The 20994-nt window shown below is 43.5% G+C and overlaps 1 protein-coding gene and 1 long non-coding RNA gene across 2 annotated transcripts in view; one reads left to right on the top strand and one right to left on the bottom strand.

Moving 5' to 3' along the window:
* Window positions 1–687: 687 nt before the first annotated feature.
* On the bottom strand, window positions 688–20976 carry LOC118397013 (uncharacterized). The gene is made up of 3 exons (XR_004828321.2): window positions 20837–20976; window positions 1519–1630; window positions 688–1246 (listed from the first exon to the last, which is right to left on the bottom strand). It is a non-coding gene; the product is annotated as an uncharacterized LOC118397013 (long non-coding RNA).
* Window positions 20391–20994, top strand: part of LOC118397012 (ATP-binding cassette sub-family G member 1) — a 39322-nt gene continuing 38718 nt past the window's right edge. The window contains exon 1 of the mRNA XM_035791399.2: window positions 20391–20644. The gene's annotated coding sequence lies outside the window, so the exon portion shown is untranslated. The remainder of the gene's footprint in view (window positions 20645–20994) is intronic.

Here is a 20994-nt window from a genome sequence, read left to right as displayed (position 1 = left end):
GAGAGAATGCCAAGAGTGTGCAAAACTGTCATCAAGGCAAAGGGTGGCTACTTTGAAGAATCTAAAATCTAAAATCTATTTTGATCTGTTGAACGCTTTTTGGGTTACTACATGATACCATATGTGTTATATGTTCATAATTTTGATGTCTTCACTATTATTCTACAATGTAGAAAATAGTCAAAATAAAGTAGGTGTGTTCAAACTTTTGAAGGATACTGTACGTGAAATTATTTCAAATAGTATTTGAACCCAAGTCTGACCAGATCCCTGTTTCATTCTGATTCATAACTGCCTGGCTTTGCTGCAAGTGCAGGAATAGTAGTCTTATCCTCAGCATAACCCCCAGCTGCATATTTTTTGCACTGAAGATAGAAAAACCAATATATTCTGTGTTTATATTTACATGAGGGAAGCTAACCAATGTACAGTAGTGCTCATTCTTTTGACTAAAATAATCGTGTTACTACACTACCAAGTTGAAAAGAATATAGAGCCCAACAATTGTTGCATCAGTGTTTTCATTTGTCCTTGTGACAATTCTTGCTCAGAAGCTGCATCATGTATTTCCACACCACAACAACCTGAATTGTATTATATTATTACAATCACACTATTGATATTATATTACAATTAATGAATTGTATGAATTGTATGAATTGTATGAATTATGAAACAAACTGTATGAACAGTAAAAAGTATTTTATTGTATTTTAACTAATACAGTTAGATAATGAATGGAATACAATTAATCAGATGTCTTGTCACAAATATAAGAGTTCACAAGGAAAACGCTTCAAACATTTTCTTCACACCAGTAATATCTATGAACAACAAACTTTAAAATTATTTTAATGGTATACATAGTGCTAACAGACAGAATTTGGGTAAGTGAATTGTTATTGTCCTGGAACTTCACAATGCCGGGCATGGCGTGACAAGCATAAAACTAGAGCTGCTTTGACTTCTCTAATCCAATTAAAGCCAATACTAAGCAGAGATGCATTACATGTTCATACTGAATGTGTGCTTGCCTCAACAGAGACTAGTCCCTTGTTAGGAAGCACTAATGCACTATTTTGATATGAAACGGGATCCTCATAGCAGTTATAGTATAGGTTAATATTCCTAGTTCCCAAATGCATTCTGATTAAAAAAAAAGGGTCACCAAATTTGGCTCCAGATTGTTTATGTTGATCTCCTGCAGTCATGTATCATGCCAGGTTAGAAACGCAAAGCACAGCATCTGTATAGGAATAATGAGTGGTTCGAGTCACATGTTATACTTGAATTTCCAATCCTTTAATGTGATGCTTTATCCATTTTATTGCATTATTCCAGACCTGGGCTAAAAATATTTATGAAATACTTGAGGTGTGCTTGATTTGGCTCAACTGGTACAATGGAACCAATGGAGTAGTCCCAAAGGTGCAAACTCCGAAATCAAACACACCAAGTTTTTGAAAGTATTTTAGAAATATGCTTGATATAGGTCTGCATCATGACACACTATAGTACCTTAATCTGCGTGGGCAGCCATGGTAGCCAACCATGTACTCCTGGGCATAGCAGTACTTGCGGCAAGCCCCTCTGTGGCCACAGGTCCAGCCCTGAACCTTTGTGTCATCAGCTGTAAGAAAAATAGAACAAAACTTGACTGGGATGAATGAAAGTACCCCTTCATGACCAACATGTTGAGTTCTTGTCTTGTGACTAATGCCACTCTGTTAATCTTGAAGTGTACCTTGCACTGCTGTCAGCAGCAGAACTAGCATGACCAAACCCAGTCTCCTCATTTTGTTTCTTCAATAAACCCCTGACTCACCAGGCACTGTGCCTGCCTCTGTTGAGGCTGTTATATACAAAATTCCACCCCCCAAGGGGGAGGAGTTGTGGGAGTTTACGGAATCAACAATGATCACCAATAACACTCAGCGAGGGAGCCGGACCCACTGACAGGGGGGGGGGGTGAAGCACCTGACCTAACCCTTCCACTGTTGCATGTACTCTGAGCAGTGGAGCTGGGGCAAATAGTTAAGGGCATCCAGTAGCCATTTCCTGCAGTCAAATGACCTAGTGGCCTCATGGGTGGAATGTTAATTAATATTTTTCATTATTTCACAGTTAATGAAAAATGTTCTTTATTTTACACTGAAAATCCGGTGTTTCTATACTGACCAAACATATAAACGCAACATGCAACAATTTCAACCATTTTACTGAGTTACAGTCCATAGGAAACCAGTCAATTGAAAAAAATAAATGAGTCCCTAATCTATGGATTTCACACGAGTTTGCAGGGGAACAACCATGGGTGGGCCTGGAAGGGCATAGGCCCACCCACTGGGGAGCCAGGCCCTGAAAATCAGAATGAGTTTTCCCCCAAAAGGGCTTTATCCCAGATAGAAATACTCAGTTTTATCAGCTGTCCGGGTGGCTGGTCTCGTGTGGCTGGTGGCTGGTCTCGTGGACGATCCTGACAGGTGAAGAAGCCAGATGTGGAGGTCCTGGGCTTGCATGGCTGCACGTGATCTGCAGTTGAGGCTGGTTGGATGAAATGCTCACCAACAGGGATGTAAATAAATGTGTGCGCAACATTCTATTTTTGTTCAGTATATGTCAAACGGTTTTGTTATATTCAGACTTCTGTGATGCTTATAAAAAAGTGTAATATTGGGATGCAAACTCAAAATTGAATTAATTTCAACTATATATCTGACTTGGTACAGGTGTCTTCTTTTTTTCAAGCCCATAGATTTGTTTTAGACTCCATGAAACACTCTACAGTAAAAGGTTTTAACTTAATTGTCATTGACGGTCTGGTATCTGGCAGTGGCGTGTATTCATGGACACCAAAACAAGCCAGGTTTCCCCCAGAAATGTACCCCAAAATATATACAGTGCCTTGCGAAAGTATTCGGTCCCCTTGAACTTTGTGACCTTTTGCCACATTTCAGGCTTCAAACATAAAGATATAAAACTGTATTTTTTTGTGAAGAATCAACAACAAGTGGGACACAATCATGAAGTGGAACGACATTTATTGGATATTTCAAACTTTTTTAACAAATTAACTGAAAAACTGAAAAATTGGGCGTGCCAAATTATTCAGCCCCTTTACTTTCAGTGCAGCAAACTCTCTCCAGAAGTTCAGTGAGGATCTCTGAATGATCCAATGTTGACCTAAATGACTAATGATGATAAATACAATCCACCTGTGTGTAATCAAGTCTCCGTATAAATGCACCTGCACTGTGATAGTCTCAGAGGTCCGTTAAAAGCGCAGAGAGCATCATGAAGAACAAGGAACACACCAGGCAGGTCCGAGATACTGTTGTGAAGAAGTTTAAAGCCGGATTTGGATACAAAAAGATTTCCCAAGCTTTAAACATCCCAAGGAGCACTGTGCAAGCGATAATATTGAAATGGAAGGAGTATCAGACCACTGCAAATCTACCAAGACCTGGCCGTCCCTCTAAACTTTCAGCTCATACAAGGAGAAGACTGATCAGAGATGCATCCAAGAGGCCCATGATCACTCTGGATGAACTGCAGAGATCTACAGCTGAGGTGGGAGACTCTGTCCATAGGAAAACAATCAGTCGTATATTGCACAAATCTGGCCTTTATGGAAGAGTGGCAAGAAGAAAGCCATTTCTTAAAGATCCATAAAAAGTGTCGTTTAAAGTTTGCCACAAGCCACCTGGGAGACACACCAAACATGTGGAAGAAGGTGCTCTGGTCAGATGAGACCAAAATTGAACTTTTTGGCAACAATGCAAAACATTTTGTTTGGCGTAAAAGCAACACAGCTCATCACCCTGAACACACCATCCCCACTGTCAAACATGGTGGTGGCAGCATCATGGTTTGGGCCTGCTTTTCTTCAGCAGGGACAGCGAAGATGGTTAAAATTGATGGGAAGATGGATGGAGCCATTTTGGAAGAAAACCTGATGGAGTCTGCAAAAGACCTGAGACTGGGACGGAGATTTGTCTTCCAACAAGACAATGATCCAAAACATAAAGCAAAATCTACAATGGAATGGTTTAAAAATAAACATATCCAGGTGTTAGAATGGCCAAGTCAAAGTCCAGACCTGAATCCAATCGAGAATCTGTGGTAAGAACTGAAAACTGCTGTTCACAAATGCTGTTTTGCAAGGAGGAATGGGAAAAAAATTCAGTCTCTCGATGTGCAAAACTGATAGAGACACATACCCCAAGCGACTTACAGCTGTAATCGTATGAAAAAAAAAAATGTATAAAAAATTGCCAATCAGCGTGTTGAGCTAAACTGAGCGAGCTCAACTGTGAATGGTCCTGGCGGGAAAAAAAGTGTCAAGGGAATCCAGCTTGGATTTCACGTGTCACCTATCAAATCGCTTTGAGAGCATACCTCATCAACAGAAACAACTTGAATTGTTGCATCTACAGTCATGGCCAAAAGTTGAGAATGACACAAAATATTAATTTCCACAAAGTTTGCTGCTTCAGTGTCTTTAAATATTGTTGTCAGATGTTACTATGTAATACTGAAGTATAATTACAAGGATTTCAGCATTTCAAGTGTCAAAGGCTTTTATTGATAATTACATGAAGTTGATGCAAAGAGTTCATATTTGCAGTGTTGACCCTTCTTTTTCAAGACCTCTGCAATACACCCTGGCATGCTGTCAATTAACTTCTGTGCCACATCCTAACTGATGGCAGCCCATTCTTGCATAATCAATGTTTGGAGTTTGTCAGAATTTGTGTGTTTTTGTTTGTCCACCCGCCTCTTGAGGATTGACCACAAGCTCTCAATGGGATTAAGGTCTGGGGAGTTTCCTGGCCATGGACCCAAAATATCAATGTTTTGTTCCTCGAGCCGATAAGTTATCACTTTTGCCTTATGGCAAGGTGCTCCATCATGCTGGAAAAGTCATTTTTCGTCACCAAACTGTTCCTGGATGGTTGGGAGAAGTTGCTCTCGGAGGATGTGTTGGTACCATTCTTTATTCATGGCTGTGTTCTTGTGAGTGAGCCCACCCCCTTGGCTGAGAAGCAACCCCACACATGAATGGTCTCAGGATGCTGTACTGTTGGCATGACACAGGACTGATGGTAGCACTCACCATGTCTTCTCCGGGCAAGCTTTGTTCCGGATGCTCCAAACAATCAGAAAGGTGATTCATCAGTGAAAATGACTTTACCCCAGTCCTCAGCAGTTCAATCCCTGTACCTTTTGCAGAATATCAATCTGTCCCTGATGTTTTTCCTGGAGAGAAGTGGCTTCTTTGCTGCCCCTCTTGACACCAGGCAATCCTCCAAAAGTCTTCGCCTCGCTGTGAGTGCAGATGAACTCACACCTGTCTGCTGCCGTTCCTGAGCAAGCTCTGTACTGGTGGTGCCCCGATCCCGCAAATGAATCAATTTTAGGAGACGGTCCTGGAGCTTGCTGGACTTTCTTGGGCGCCCTGAAGCCTTCTTCACAACAATTGAACCGCTCTCCTTGAAGTTCTTGATGATCTGATAAATGGTTGATTTAGGTGCAATCTTCCTGGCAGCAATATTGTTGCCTATTAAGCCCTTTTTGTGCAAAGCAATGATGATGGCACGTATTTCCTTGCAGGTAACCATGGTTGACAGAGGAAGAACAATGATTCCAAGCACCACCCTCCTTTTGAAGGTTCCAGTCTGTTATTCGAACTCAATCAGCATGACAGAGTGATCTCCAGCCTTGTCCTCATCAACACTCACTCCTGTGTTAACAAGAGAATCACTTACATGATGTCAGCTGGTCCTTTTATGGTAAGGCTGAAATGCAGAGGAAATGTTGTTTGTGGATTCAGTTCATTTGCATGGCAAAGAGGGACGTTGCAATTAATTGCAATTCATTTGATCACTCTTCATAACATTCTGGAGTATATGCAAATTGCCATCATACAAACTGAGGCAGCAGACTTTGTGAAAATTAATATTTGTGTCATTCTCAAAACTTTTGGCCACGACTCTAGTTGTGTTGTCCTCCGGTGGCTAGCTAGCTAGCTAAAACGGTCCCTTTTCTTAAATTAGCCACGGATGGAGATAGGGATTTGGACTTGTGGTTTTACTTAATTCTCTGTACTGGCCAATGATTATAATGGAGATTCTGATCCAATCATTAATTCATACATTGTTGTGCCCCTAGCCTGAGAGGATGTTCAATATGTACAGTAGCTAGATGTAGAAGGCTGTATGAAAAATACAAGCGTGTACTGTATGACAGAATGATAGACCGTTACTGGTATCTGGTGCTGTGAATCATTATGTTAGTGCAAACATTAAATGAAAGCAATACACACCGTTTTAATTATCTGTCTAGGGCCTGAATTCAATCAGAACAAGTGTTAACCGGTGATAGCAGACACACGCATAGTGGATGTTTTGGCGGTGTCGGAGGTGGAACTGTGTTGGAGTGGTGAAATCAATGAGCAGCTGCTCTCGTGATCAATATCAGAAATCGATCCTTTTTTTCATTCTTCATTTTCTTCATCATCTTGAATGAGACTCTAGACCTGACAAAAGACACAGGCTACTATGGCTGTGAAGAGGAGGAGCTAAATACTGTGTTATCAATTTGATCAAGACTGCTGTGATCAATCTAACTTGTACTGTAGGCTATTTTGTGATTAAGCATTTTTGTTTTCCCTGAGAAAATTAAATCACTATACCAAATAGGGGAAAATTATACAGGGTTAGTTTTGTCTTTTGTAGATCCCATGTTTGCTGATGATTACTACACCTCTTTTTCTGTTAAACATTTGAGCCAAAATACCTGATTTCAGATTTCAACATTTTGATAAACATATCTGTGGAGAACTATGCACAGCCTTGTCAGCAGAAATGTAGTATTCACAACCCCTCCCAGGCAGCAGTAGCAACAGCATCAGCAGCAGAGGCACATGACTGGCTCCCTCTTCCACATGCACAGCCCGCCCAGTGAGGGGTAGAGCACTCCTACAAAATAGGCTACTGCGTTGCCTTTTACAACCTACACATGCCTGACATTGTGGTTTCTCTTAATATTTGATTTGACATTATGAACAGTCCATCCCTGAACACAAATATAAAACGCAACATGTAAAGTGTTGGTCCCATTTTTCATAAGCTGAAAATAAAGATCCCAGAGATGTTCCATATGCACAAAAAGCTGATTTCTATCAAATTTGTTGACATTCCGGTTAGTGAGCAAATCTCATTTGCCCCAGATAATCAAATCACATGTGTCGAATACCGTGAAATGCTTACTTACAAGCCCTTAACCAACAATTCAGTTCAAGAAATAGAAAATATTTACTAAATAAAATACTAAGTAACACAATAAATTAACAATAACGAGGCTACATATAGGCTACATACAGGTTAGTCGAGGTAATTTGTACATGTAGGTAGGGGTAAAGTGACAACGCATAGATAATAAACAGCGAGTAGCAGAAGTGTAAAAACAAAATGGGGGGTGTCAATGTATTAATCAATGTGGCCATTTGATTAATTGTTCAACAGTCTAATGGCTTGGGGGTCGAAGCTGTTAAGGAGCCTTTTGGACCTAGACTTAGTGCTCTGTTACCGCTTGCTGTGCGGTAGCAGAGAAAACAGTCTACGACTTGGGTGACTAGAGTTTCTGACACCGCCAAGTATCACAACTGGCCGGGATTGGGAGTCCCATAGGGTGGCGCACAATTTGCCCAGTGTCGTCCCGGTTTGGCCGTTGTAGGCCGTCATTATGAATAAGAATTTGTTCTTAAGTTCTTAACTGACTTGCCTCGTTAAATGAAGGTTATAAATAAATTTAAAATATAAAACAAAATAGTATATGCAGTACCGGTCAAAAGTTTGGACACACCTACTCATTCAAGGGTTTTTCTTCATTTTTACTATTTTCTACATTGTAGAATAATAGTGAAGACATCAAAACTATGAAATAACACAGTCATGTAGTTACCAAAAAAATATATATTTGAGATTCTTCAAAGTAGCCACCCTTTTTCTTGATGACAGCTTTGCACACTCTTGACATTCTCTCAACCAGCTTCATGGAATGCATTTCATTTAACAGGTGTAGTCCAACACTCTAACCACTAGGCTACCCTGCCGCAATGGACCCAATGGAGATCTCCCAAAAGTGCAGGTCAATGCAAACACTCAAAGTATTTGAAATATTTTGAATAGTATTTGACCCCAGGTCTGGTGAACATAATTTGCTCCTGTTCTACATGGCCTGAATGAAAAACACAATGCATTCTGGTATGGGAGAGGTTAAAGGCATTCGTGGATTGCCATTTGTAAATATAGCTGCCTGCTGCATTGTCTGGGTTATCTCTCCATACCTCCGCTATTCAGTCAGCACAGCGTGACACTACTACAATGGAGTAAACCCTCACAAATCTGTTTGCATGGGCTTTGTCTCTGACATCACAGCTGTGTCTGAAAACATTACTAGCGGTCAAATCCTTGCTTCCTCCATCCTTGTTTTCTCAATTCCTCTCAAAGCTCATTGGAGGAGGCGGGCCAAGGGAGGAACATCGGTTCCTGTCCTCCAATGCACTGTGAGAGGAATTGAGGAGATGAGTATGGAGGAAGCAAGGATTTGACAGCTAGTAAAGCTTTCAAACACAGCCCACAATAACATCTCTGGAATATCCCCACACAGAGGCCCATGAGGTCCAAACACTATGATGGTTTAAAAAAAAAATAAAACCTTGAATGAGTAGGTGTGTCCAAACTTTTGACTGGTACTGTTGGTCCTGGATGGCAGGAAGCTTAGCCCCAGTGATGTACTGGGCCGTACGCACTACCCTAAAGGTCGGATGCTGAGCAGTTGCCATGCCAGGCGGTGATGCAACTGGTCAAGATGCTCTCGATGGTGCAGTTGTAGAACTTTTTGAGGATCTGGGGACCCATGCCAAATCTTTTCGGTCTCTTCACGACTGTCTTTGTGTGTTTAGACCATGATAGTTCATTGGTGATATGGACACCAAGGAACTTGAAAGTTTTGACCAGCTGCACTACGGCCCTTCGATGTGAATGCGGGCGTGTTCGGCCCTCCTTTTCCTGATGTCCATGATCACCTCCTTTGTCTTGCTCACGTTGAGGGAGAGGTTGTTGTCCTGGAACCACACAGCCAGGTCTCTGACCTCCTCCCTATAGGCTGTCTCATCGTTGTTGGTGATTATGCCTACCACTATTGTGTCATCACCAAACTTAATGAGGTTGTTGAAGTCGTGCTTGGCCACGCAGTCGTATGTGAACAAGGAGTATAGGAGGGGGCTAATGATCACCTCCTTTGTCTTGCTCACGTTGAGGGAGAGGTTGTTGTCCTGGCACCACACTGCCAGGTCTCTGACCTCCTCCCTATAGGCTGTCTCATCGTTGTTGGTGATTAAGCCTACCACTATTGTGTCATCAGCAAAGGTTCCCCTGAGGTTTCCCCGTGTTGAGGATCAGTGTGAAAGACGTGTTGTTGCCTACCCTTACCACATGGGGGCGGCCCATCAGGAAGTCCACGATCCAGTTGCAGAGGGAGGTGTTTAATCCCAGGGACCTTAGCTTATTGATGAGCTTTTTGGGCACTAAGGTGTTGAACGCTGAGCTGTAGTCAATGAACCGCATTCTCACATAGGTGTTATTTTTGTCCAGGTGGTAAAGGGCAGTGTGGAGTGCTATTGAGGTTGCATCATCTGTGGATCTTTTGGGGTGGTATGCGAATTGTGGGTCTAGGGATTCCGGGATGATGGTGTTGATGTGAGCCATGACCAGCCTTTCAGTATGGTGAACTGCTTGAAACATGTAGGTATTACAGACTCGATCAGGTAGAGGTTGAACAGGTCAGTGAAAACACTTGCCAGTTGGTCCTGGTAATCTGTCTGGCCCTCAGCCTTGTGAATGTTGCTTGCCTTGAAGCGAGCATAAAAGGCATTTAGCTCGTCTGGTATGCTTGCGTCACTGGGCATCTCACGGCTGGGTTTACCTTTGTAGTCCGTAATAGTTTGCAAGCCATGCCTTATCGGACAAGTGTCAGATCCGGTGTAGTAGGATTCAATCTTCGTCCTGTGTTTACGCTTTGCCTGTCTGATAGTTCGTCTGAGGGCATAGCGGGATTTCTTATAAGTGTCCAAATTAGTGTCCCGCTCCTTGAAAGCGGTAGCTCTAGTCTTTATCTCAGTGCAGATGTTGCCTGTAATCCATGGTTTCTGGTTGGGATATGTACGCACAGTCACTGTGGAGACAACGTCGTCGATGCACTTATTGTTGAAGCTGGTGATTGAGGTGTTATACTCCTCAGTGTCATTGGATGGATTCCGGAACATATTTCAGTTTGTGCTAGCAAAACAGTCCTGTAGTGTGGCATCCGCGTCATCTGACCATTTCCGTATTGTGTGAGTCACTGGTACTTCCTGCTTTAGTTGTTGTTTGTAAGCAGGAATCAGGAGGCTGGAATTATGGTCAGATTTGCCAAATGGAGGGCGAGGGAGTGCCTTGTATGCATCTCTGTGTGTGGAGTAGAGGTGTTTTTTTCCCCTGTTGTTGCACTTGTTACATGCTGGTAGAAATGAGGTAAAACAGATTTAAGTTTGCATGCGTTAAAGTCCCCGGTCACGAGGAGCGCCGCTTCTGGATGAGCATTTTCTTGCTTGCTTATGGCCTTATACAGCTCGTTGAGTGCGGTCTTAGTACCAGCATCGGTTTGTGGTGGTAAATAAATGGCTACGAAAATATAGATGAAAGCTCTTGGTAAATAGTGTGGTCTACAACTTATCATGAGGTACTCTACCTCAGGCGAGCAATACCTCTAGACTTCCTTAATATTAGACATAGCGCACCAGCTGTTATTGACAAATAGACACACACACACAACACCACCCTTCGTCTTACCAGACGTAGCTCTTCAGTCCTGCCGATGCACAGAAAGCCCAGCCAACTGTATATTATCTGTGTTGTTGTTCAGCCACAACTCGTGAAACATAAGATATTACAGCTTTTAAATGTCCCGTTGTAGTGGTATTTATTAGAGAGGGGTAAAGAAGGATTTTGTCGGGCGCCAGGCAGGTATTAACCATGCCGAAAGGAAAAGAGTAGAATAGAGAGAACCACTACCAGACCCACACACATCAGCAGAAGAGACTGCCTAGAGTGTAGCCTGTTTACCAGATAGCAAGTGGAGAGAAAAGAGAACACACACCATATAAAACCCACATCACAGCACAGGGGTAACCCAAACAAGAATACCTCATACAATAATACTAATACTAATAATGGCAGAGCAATTCAACAGCAACTTCATACAAGAACGAACCCAGTCATCAACAGAGGATTTGCAATAATCGGTATTATTTTCTAGTGGATGAGTGCAGAGGGTATGAATGTTCATCGACACAACAAAGGCCTTAAAAATGTCCACAGTCTTCTCGGCCACATGTCATTAGTACACCTCACCACAATACAGTTCACATAACAATACACAACTTGCAAGCAACCTCCCTTTTAACTAAAATGTCCATCAAAATACTTCTGTCAGGGCAATAATAGTCCAGCTCTAATGAACTTCAATGGGAAGTGCATTTGAAAAATAGAGAGTCTGTTGCAGGGTAAAGCACTGGAACGAGAGGGAAGAGAAAGAGAGAGAAAAAGAGAAATCTTAGCTGTGGTCTTCAGGCCTGCCGGTGTACTGTCTGACTGTCCGATGGTTTGTATGTTAAAGCTTCACAACAATGTTGCTAATAATCCATGCGATCCATAACGGGCGCGGTCCCAAACAAAAACAACCACGATCTAAAGCGATCACCCCGATGATTGAGTTAAATACTTTATAAACTACAAACAAAAATTCTGCAGCACAGCACACACAATCAAACTGTTGCGCCACCCAAGAGCTCCTCCCCAAAGAGCTGAATGATCTCTCTTTATTTCCTCCTTCCTTACTGCTCATGCGCTCTTAAAGTGGCAGTGCACGGTGAAGGCTCCGTGCAGATCCCGTTTATTCTCCAGTGATTGCACGTTGGCCAATAGAACGGATGGTAGAGACAGGTTACCCACTTGCCGACCAACCCTCACAAGGCACCTCAATCTCCGCCCGTTTTTCCATCTTTTCTTCACTAGATGGGGATTTGGGCCTGGTCTTGGAGAAGCAGTATATCCTTATGTTGGACTCATTAAAGAAAATAATATTTGTCCAGTTCGAGGTAAGTAATCTCTGTTCTGATATCCAGAAGCTCTTTTCGGTCATCAGAGACAGTAGCAGCATTATGCACAAAAAAGGTTACAAACGATGCGAAAAACAAAAAATGCACAGTTGTTTAGGAGCCCATAAAACGGCAGCCATCCCTTCAAGAGCCACTATCTCCTATCCATCCACCTAACAGGTGTGGCATATCAAGAAGCTGATTAAATACCATGATCATTACACAGGTGCAACTTGTGCTGGGAACAATAAAAGGCGACTCTAAAATGTGCAGTTGTCGCACAACACAATGCCACAGTTGTTTCAAGTTGAGGGAGCTTGCAATTGGCATGCTTACAGCAGGAATGTCCACCAGAGCTGATAAGAGAATTTAAAGTTAATTTCTCCACCATAAGCCGCCTCCAACTTCGTTTTAGAGAATTTGGCAGTAAGTCCAACCAGCCTCACAACCGCAGACCATCTGTAACCACACCAGCCCAGGACCTCCATATCCGGCTTCCTTACCTGTGGGATCATCTGAGACCAGCCACCCGGACAGCTGATGAAACTGAGGACTATTTCCATCTGTAATATAGCACTTTTGTGGGGAAAAACTTATTCTGATTGGTTGGGCCTTGCTCCCAGTGGGTGGGCCAGTTTCCCAAGTGGGTGGGCATATGCACTCCCTGCCCAGTCATGGGAAATGCAAAGATTAAGGCCTATTTCATTTATTTCAATTTACTGTTTTCCTCATATTTATTTTGAATTTGTATTCAACCTTTATTTAACTAGGCAAGTCAGTTAAGAACAAATAATTATTTACAATGACGGCCTACCAAAAGGCAAAAGGCCTCTTGCGGGGACGGGTGCATGGGATTTAAAATAAAGAATAAATACAATATAAATATAGGATAAAACACACATCACAACAAGAGAGACAACACTACATAAAGAGAGACATAAAGACAACAACATAGCAAGGCAGCAACACAACACAGCATGGCAGCAACACAACATAAAAACAACATGGTAGCAACACAACATGGTATCTGCACAAAACATGGTAAAACATTATGGGGCACAGACAACAGCACAAAAGGGCTAAAAGGTAGTGACAACAATACATCACACAAAGCAGCCACAACTGTCAGTAATAGTGTCCATGATTGAGTCTTTGAATGAAGAGATCGAGATAAAAACTATCCAGTTTGAGTGTTTGTTGCAACTCTTTCCAGTTGCTAGCTACAGTGAACTGAAAAGAGGAGCGACTCAGGAATGTGTGTCCTTTAGGGACCTTTATCAGAATGTGACTGGCAGCACGGGTGTTGTATGTGGAGGATGAGGGCTGCAGTAGATATCTCAGATAGGGGAAATGAGGCCTGAGGCCTAAGAGGGTTTTATAAATAAGCATCAACCAGAGGGTCTTGCGAAGGGTATGCAGAGATGACCAGATTACAGAGGAGTATAGAGTGCATTGATGTGTCCTATAAGGAGCATTGGTGGCAAATCTGATGGCCGAATGGTAAAGAACATCTAGCTGAACTGTAACTAGTTGAAATTGTTGCATGTTGTGTTTAGATTTTTGTTTAGTATAGTTGCAGTCCCTGGTATAAATATTCATGAACAGTAGGCAAACATGACTGATGCAATGGTTGTTTGCACAACTATCCACAAGAGGGAGTGTTAAGATTACTGTCCTCGATTCTAAACCTGTTGACTGACCTGGGAGCCCTGTTCCCCATATAAACATTTTTGTCCATAAAAAATATATTCTATAGCCTATCACAAGAGAACACAAGATGAATGTTGCCTATAATCTTAGGATGATCCTTTCCTATGTAATATTTAATGGGAATATCATCAAGACTATAATTGATATGTTTTTAGAATAATTTTGCTTCCCATTTTTATGGAGTTTCCTTAGTAGCTGAGGAATGTTCAACTCCGTTCTTTTGAGACAGAGTTTAGTAGGCCTATTGATAATTGGTTGAGGGATTTGATAGCAACAACATTGAGTGGCCATCTGTTGATTGGCCTACCCCACTGGGCAGTTTTTTCCAATTTGGTTCAAAGTAATTTCATTCAAATGAAGTGGTAACAACGTTTATTCAACCAGTGTGCACCCAGTGGGTAGACCTACTTGTAAAAATGGCAATTCTGAAAACGCTTACCTGTAGCCTAACTATGTATGTCCTGTAGGGTACTAGGGGGTAATTGCCCCCCCATAATTCACATGAAGAATACCAGATGTCACCAAATTATTTCTCAAAACACTTTCTCTGGCTACCAATGCTATCTCATTACAACTTTAGGAAAAATATTTTATGGTACGTTTATCAATTTTTTTTAAGTTTTGAAAAAGTTTAGATATATTCCAATGAAGATATAGAGTGACTTGCAAAAGTGTTAATCACCCTGGTGTTTTTCCAATTTTGTTGCATTACAACCTGTTATTAAATTGATTTTTATTTGAATTTCATGTAATGTACAATGGTAATTGTCCAAATTGGTGAAGTGAAATAAAAACAATTACTTGTTTTTAAAAATTCAACAAAAAAAAACAGAAAAGTGCATGCATATGTATTCACTCCTTTGCTATGAAGCCCCTAAATAAGATATGGTGCAACCAATTACCTTCAGAAGTGACATAATTGGACATTTCCACCTGACCTAATTAAAGCGTCCCTGGCCCAGCTGAGCAAGTGGCCATAAATTAAAGGATTCTTCCACCAACTCCATGGGTCTTTTCTACAGCCACCCCGGAAATGTGTTAAATTCCACACTCCTCAAAAAGGCACATTGCTCCCCGTCCTCTGTCATCTCAGGTAGAGGAGTTAGTCGAGCAACTGGCCGGATATATGTCTGGTTCTTTAACTGGATCTCCACTGATCTAACACGACCATCGGTCCCAGGCATGCTCTTAGTGATATGGCCCACCGGCTAGGAGGCTCGAGGCAGCTGAGGGTCCAATATAATTACACCGTGGCCAGTTTCCAGGCTGGCCGTTTCTTTCTGCCATTTCCCTCTGTGCTGTAGTCTTGGTAGGTAATCCTGAATTAATCGGGCCCAGAAATGGTCAGCCAAGATTTGGCTGTGTCGCCACCAGCGTCTGCCAACAAGGTTGGTATCAGAATACATGGCTTGAGGAAGTGATGCATCTCGGCGTCCCATCAAGAACATATTCGGTGTAACCGGATTGGGGCCAGCGATGTCTGCAAAGAGATATGCCAAGGGTTTGGAGTTCAGTATCCCTTCCACCTTTATCAGGACGGTCCGCAAGACAGTTTCAGTGACAGTTTGATCCCCCAGGACTCGTAAGACCGTCTTTACAGATTTGATCTCTCGCTCCAATGTTCCTCCAAAATGAGGAGCTCCTGGAGGGTTACATTTGAATGAGATTTGTTGGTCCATCAGCTGATCCTAGAGGCTGGGTTCCATGGCTTGGAAGGCTTCCTCCAACCTGGCTTCTCCTGCCTTGAAGTTTGTGCCCCTGTCAGCCAGGATCCCGTAGGGTTTCCCCCATCGGGAGATAAACCGCCATAGGGCCATGAGGAAGGCTTCAGTATCCAAACTCCAAACTCCAAACTAATCTACTCATTTACCAGAAGGGTGGTTTGAGGAGGCGCAAGCGAGCAGGGGGTAAATCTGCCATTTTGGGCACAGTGGCTCTGGCCCGCCATCTCTGACATTCCACGCAGGCGTATGGGTGCTTATGAATGGCTCCTCGTCCTCCAAGTATCCAGTACTTCTGCCTCATCTCCCCATAGACTCTCTCTGGCCCTGGGTGGAGAAGCCTCTCATCATAACTCTTGATGAGGAGGCTGGTAATAAGGTGTCTGGAGTCAAGGATAATTGGGTGGATAGCATCGGGATACAAGATTTCTGCTTGGCGCAGCCTCCCGCCGACTCTGATCACTCCAAGGATTTGGTCATATTCTGGGGCAAGAGAGCGAAGCCGGCTGTCCTTAGCCACTTCTCTACCGGCTTTCAGAGCTTTTAGCTCCTCAGGGAAACTAACTGCTTGTGCATGCTGGAGGAGTAGTGTCTCTGCCGCGAGGGAGGTGGGTATGGAAGCCACCCCATATGAGGTCTGGTTTGTGGCGGCGATCAGATCTGGCAGTGTTTGTGCTGGATTGTGCTAGGCGAGGGAGAGCTGTTGTTGGTTGCTGTAGCATTGGGCGGACATCCTTAACTCATGAGCTTCAGTTGGTTGCGGAGGGGCCGTGTGACTGGGGGCTATCGGCCACTCGTTCTCTGGTTGGGACAAGAATGGTGGTCCCAAGCTCCAGCGATGGGGTTGAGCCAGTTCCCAGTCTTCACGAGTAATGTCATCAGCAGGATTGTTTACACTGTCAACATACCTCCATTCCTGGACTTCTGTTAGGTCTTGGTTTTCCGCAATGCGAGTTCTGACGAACACTTTATACAGTTGAAGTCAGAAGTTTACATACACCTTAATCAAATACATTTAAACAATGGTAGCATTGCCTTTAAATTTATTCACTTGGGTCAAATGTTTTGGGTAGTCTTCCACAAGGTTCCCATAATAAATTGGCACATTCCTCCTGACAGAGCTGGTACAACTGAGTCAGGTTAGTTGGCCTACTTGCTCGCACACACTTTTTCAGTTCTGCCCACACATTTTCTATAGGCTTGAGGTCAGGGCTTTGTGATGGCCTCTCCAACATCTCGACTTTGTCCATTTGGAAGACCCTTTTGCGACCGAGCTTTAACTGATGTCTTGAGATGTTGCTTCAATATATCCACATAATTTTCCTGCCTCATGATGCCATTTATTTTGTGAAGTGCACCAGTCCCTCCTGCAGCAAAGGACCCCCACAACATGATGCTGCCACCCCATGTGCTTCACGGTTGGGATGGTGTTCTTCGGCTTGCAAGCCTCCAGCATCTTCACAAGGTCCTTTGCTATTGTTCTGGGATTAAGTTGCACTTTTCGCACCAAAATACATTCATCTCTAGGAGACAGAACACATCTCCTTGCTGAGCGGTATGACATCTGGGTTGTCCTATGGTGTTTATACTTGCGTACTATTGTTTGAACAGATGAACGTGGTGCCCTCAGGCATTTGGAAATTGCTCCCAAGGATGAACCAGACTTGTGGAAGTTTACCATTTGTTTCTGAGGTCTTGGCTGATTTATTTTGTTTTTCCCATGATGTCAAGCAAATAGGCACTGATTTTGAAGGTAGGCCTTGAAATACATCCACAGGGGCAACTCCAATTGACTCAAATGATGTCAATTAGCCTATCAGAAGCTTCTAAAGCCATGACAACATTTTCTGGAATTGTCCAAGCTGTTTAAAGGCACAGTCAACGTAGTGTATGTAAACTTTTGACCCACTGGAATTGTAATACAGTGATTTGGAAATGAAATAATCTGTCTGTAAACAATTGTAGGAAAATGATTTGTGTCATGCACAAAGTAGATGTCCTAAACGACTTACCAAAACTATAGTTTGTTAACAAGAAATTTGTGGAGTGGTTGAAAAACGAGTTTTAATGACTCCAACCTGCAGGGCTCTGTCTTGAGCAAGGTCGAATCACTCCAGTAGATGACCCTTTGGATTGGCAAGGTGAGCTCAGCTCACAATTTAGAGGCCAACTGGGCTCCTGAAAGAGTAGCACTGAGTTCCAGCCTAGGCATTGACAACTGCTTCCTGGACATGACAAAGGAGACATGGGTGTGGCCTGCCTTATCCTCTGCTCTTAGATAGGAAACCGCCCCATAAGCTCGCTCCGAACGTCACAGAACACGTGCAGTTCTAGACATGATCCCAGTTGGTCAGCACAGGGTGGTATTTGGGAGCTCCGATAACTGTTTCCTTACAGATCCATCATTCCACTAGGTCAGCCGGGTGGATCAGTTCATCCCAGTCCCTCTTGGTCTGCCACAGGTCCTGGACTATAAGACTTTGGCCCGGTTTGTGTATGGCAGGATATACCCAAGGGGATCGTATTGACTGGCCAGGGTCCGATAGATGGTGCGCAGAGTGGGGGTTTTGGTACTCAGGGCTGAGTGGTGCTTGTACCCCAGAGTATCCTGTATGCAGCTCCATCTCAGTCCTAGAGTGGGCAATTGTGAGGTAGGGCCAGACTGCGATAGCCATAGTTCACTGCTACTGGACCTGGCTCGTGGCGGGAGGTGCAGGATAACCTCCGCTCTGTTACTCGCCCACTGTCGGACTTCGAATCCCCCTTTTGACAGGAGATTCGTTACTTTATCAAGGAGTGCTTTTGCTTCAGCCGTGGATGGGACGATCTGTAAGAAGTTATCCACATAGAAGGCTCCACTAAATCCACTAAATCCCATACTTCTGGGTCACTGTCTGGGTGCTCCCGTGTGTGTCTCTGCAGAGCATATATGGCACAGCAAGGACGGCAGGTGGTGCCAAATGGGAGTACTTGCCATTCATAGATTGTGGGCTCCAAGTCTCGTTCCATATCTCGCCATATGAACCAGAGCAGTGTGGGTTCGGAAGGCAGCTGACAAATCTGATGAAACATGGCTTTGATGTCTCCACTGATGGCTGTGAAATGCTGCCGAAACTGGAGAAGGACAACGAGCACAGAAGGACCTAAGTTGGTCCGGGGAGTAAACAGTCATTCAGGCTTTGACCAGCAGCATGGAATGAACAGTTGAAGACAGGTCTGTACTTCCCACCGTGTTGCTGGATAACATGGTGAGGGAGATACCAGGATTCGCTGAGTGGGTTTCCCTCTTCATGAGCTGTCACTTTGGTGACTTAGTCTGCCTTCACAAGGTTATGAATCTCTTGGTTATGAATTTCAGCAAGCTCAGGATTCTTCACCAGGTGTCGCTCCATTCCACGCAGTAGTGGGAGTACAGCCCGTGTCGTGGTTGCCAGAGGAGGATGGTTGGGCACCCGTAGCAGTGGTCGCATACCTCTGAACACCATTCATTTCAGTGGTTGTGGTGCGCTTCTCCAGGAGGTCTAATGCATAGGAGTCATGTTACGAGTGGGTGACCTCCTGTAGCTTCCGGTTGGAGAAGGTGTCCTTCTTCCAGGGCATCTCCACATTCCAAAGGAGGTCAGTGGCGGGACAGGGGGATGGATTGCTTCTGGATTGCTTCTGGTGAAGAGGACTTGCTGGGACTGTACAGCTTGGGAGTGGAGAGAAGTGGAGAGAAGTAGAAGGGCTGGACCTTGCACACTCCAACCCAAGGATGTATGGACAGCAACGGGCCCTCCTTTTGGTCCAGCTCGTATAAACTCGGTTGGGGTGACGAGATGTGGGTGGTCAATCAGGATGAGTGGCGCAACCCTGGCCAGGTTAGAAAGAGGCAATCCTTGGAGATGAGGATATTGTTTCTGTAGAACACTTACCGGGCAGGAGTGCTCTGCGAGATTCAGGCCATCTGCCGTGAAGGCATTGGGGATGTTATAGGCCACGTCCCTGTTTCCTGAAGGTGAAACGCTGAAGGTCACAGCAGAGCCTTTCACTTGGATAACATCATGTCACACCGTTCTGAGATTAAGGGTCTCGGGGGTCCCCTCCAGGTTAAGCTGACAGGTGGCCACCGGGAGAATGATGGTTCTTTCAGAATTAAAGGATTCTTCCATGGGCCTTTTCTACAGGTACATTACATCAAATCTACTCATAGTGTGGATATCTATGGTGACATATGCAACACCATTTCCCCCCATTTTAAATCATTAAAATAAGACAGCTTTTAAGTATTACTTACTAAATAATGTCTGACTAAAATTGATTAAATGGATTTTAACACACTTGTGTGAAACCCTATACCATAATCTTCTACCAGGGTAACTGGCACCCCCAGTTCTAGAAACATTTAATGAAATAACAAAAAAAGTGAAAACTCTGGACATTTATTTCCCTTTGTAGTTTATCACCTAAGCATGACCTTCATCCATATACCAATGTTTTTCTCCAAATGTAGCTTTTTTGTGTCAGTAATTAGACAGTGTTCTTAGGGGTGCCTAGTTACCCCCTAGTACCCTACAACTGCCGTCCTTCTACTGGGTGCTAAAATTCATACTTTTAATAAAAACTTTTATGTAATACATCCACTGACTTTTTTTCTATGTTGAGTTGATCCAACTGAGACATGGTAGCCTTGACATAACTGAGATTAATGGTGCTTTCACGATAACTCGGAAATAATCGCGGTCATGTCATGACCTAGAAAGATGCCCGAGTTTCCGAATTTGAATGACCGTTTTAAACGATTTTTCCCAGTCGGAGCTAGTTTTTTTTCTCCAGAGTTGTCTTGAACGCAATGAAGTCGGAGATTTACCAGTTACAATTTGTTTTGAACAGAGCATCGATTGGCACAAACCTACTTGCGCTGAGTTGAGAAACCGGTGGTTGTATTCGATACAAGTCTTTATTAATTAAAAGTTAGAATTTCAGCATCCCGCGGAAGGACGGCAGTTGTACAGGACAAACATAGGTACAGGTAAGCGTTTTCAGAATTGAAATGTTTACACGTATCGACGTATGGTGACCCAATGCTGTTGCTATCAGTTCTCAACTCCGTCTCGAAATTGAGTTTAGTAGCCTATAATACGTTTTGTATTGTAGGCCTACACCGTGACCGGCAAGCGGGTGCGTATTGACATGCGTATTGTGCAATTCCACAAGCATTTACCTAGAGACAGGCGATAATTTGTGTGCACGTTTGCTCCTTCCACCCGTAGACCTCCAGTCGTCGTCGGGCCGGTGTGTGACGTGACATTTTAAACACGTTGGCTGGTTGTGCGCTTGTAAACAACAGGCTACTGATTTCGTCCTGGGCACAGGGCAGGT

This window comes from Oncorhynchus keta, chromosome 18 (genome assembly GCF_023373465.1).
Source record: "Oncorhynchus keta strain PuntledgeMale-10-30-2019 chromosome 18, Oket_V2, whole genome shotgun sequence".
NCBI lineage: Eukaryota > Metazoa > Chordata > Actinopteri > Salmoniformes > Salmonidae > Oncorhynchus > Oncorhynchus keta.
Note: the sequence above shows the minus strand (reverse complement) of the source record. Positions and strands in the feature narration are given on the sequence as shown.